Below are 1,763 nucleotides of genomic sequence, written 5' to 3' on the forward strand. Positions count from 1 at the left end.
ATCCAAACTGGGGGACGCTTTGCATAACTGGCCTGTACTCTTCCCCGGTGGCCCAGACAGTAAAGAATCCGCCTGCAATTCAGGAGACCTGGGTTCCATCCCTGGGTTGGGAAGATCCCCTGGAGGAGGGCATGGCAGCCAACTCCAGTACTGTTGCCTGGAGAATCCCCATGGGCAGAGGAGCCTGGCAGGCTACAATCCATGGGGTCACAAAGAGCCGGACATGACTGAGTGACTAAGCAGACACAGTGCATACTCTTCAAAGGGCTCCCCTGGTAGCTCAGCTGGTCAAGACTCCGCCTGCAATGCAGAGACCCTGGTTCGATTCCTAAGTCAGGCAGATCCCCTGGAGAAGGGATAGGCTACCCACCCCAGAATTCTTGGTCTTCCCTGGTGGCCCAGACAGTAAAGAATCTGCCTACAGTGTGGGAGACCTGGGCTCCATCCAGTCCTTGGGGTCACAGTGTCAGACATGACTGAGCAGCTAAGCACAGCACAGCTTACTCTCCAAAACTGCCCGACTCGGAAAAGATCTTTTAAAATTGTTGCTGCAGTAGAGTTGATCCACAGCATTATTTTAGTTTCAGGTGTGCAACAAGGTGAACCTGTGACACATATACAGATACCTACTGTTCTAGATTCTTTTCCCATGTAGGACATCACATGAGGATTGAGCAGGGCTCCCTGTGCTACATAGTCCTTATTCATTCTCTGTTTTATGTGTAGGACTGACCATCTGTCAGTCTCATTCTTCTCATTTGTCCCTCCCTCCCTCACCCCCTCGTAACCTTAAGATTATTCTCCACAACTGTAACTCCATTTCCGTTTTGTAGGTAAGTTCATTTGTACCTTTTTTTTATTTTTTTCACTTATTTTTATTAGTTGAAGGCTAATTACTTTACAAAATTGTAGTGGTTTTTGTCATACATTGACATGAATCAGCCATGGATTTACAAGTGTACCTTTTTTTTAGATTTCACATATGAACAATATCATATTTGTCTTTCTCTGTCTGACTTACTTCACTCAATATGATAATCTCTAGGTTCATCAGTGTTGCTGCAAATGGCATTATTTCACTCTTTTTATGGCTGAGTAATATTCCATTATATATATATGTGTGTGTGTGTGTGTGTACCATTTATGGCTAAGTAATATTCCATTGTATTTACCCAATCCTCTGTTGGTAACATGCAAAATCCTACTGTATAGCACAGGAAACTACATTCAATATCCTGTGATAAACCATAATGGAAAAGAATATGAAAAAGAGAGTATATATATATATGTATAACTGAGTCACTTTGCTGAACAGAAATAATTAATATGTTGTAATACAACTATACTTCAATAAAAAATAAATTTAAGAAAAAAGAAAGAAGTATGGAGATAAAGAAAATGGTCAGGAAAGTGGTGTAAAGAGCTAAATTCTCATTTATCCTAACAGTAACTTAATCAAAAGCATCTAATATTAATAAATCAAGAAATAATGGTATGAAGTATATTATTAAAAAATACAGTGATATATACCAGAAGAAATACCTGAAAGTCAAAAGCACTCATCTCTGAGGAGCAGCAATGCAGGTGGGAAACAATTATATTTTCATTTTTAAGCTTTTGAGTAATAACTGAATTTTTAACTAAGCATATATTACTTTTAAATTTAACTATATTAAATTAATAACTACATTACTTTTAAATTTTTAAAAATTAATAATCAGTTCTTTTTAAATAAAGGAGAAACATATCCAAAAACAGCTGGC

The sequence above is a fragment of the Cervus elaphus genome, chromosome 3 (assembly GCF_910594005.1).
Source record: "Cervus elaphus chromosome 3, mCerEla1.1, whole genome shotgun sequence".
Taxonomy (NCBI): Eukaryota; Metazoa; Chordata; class Mammalia; order Artiodactyla; family Cervidae; genus Cervus; species Cervus elaphus.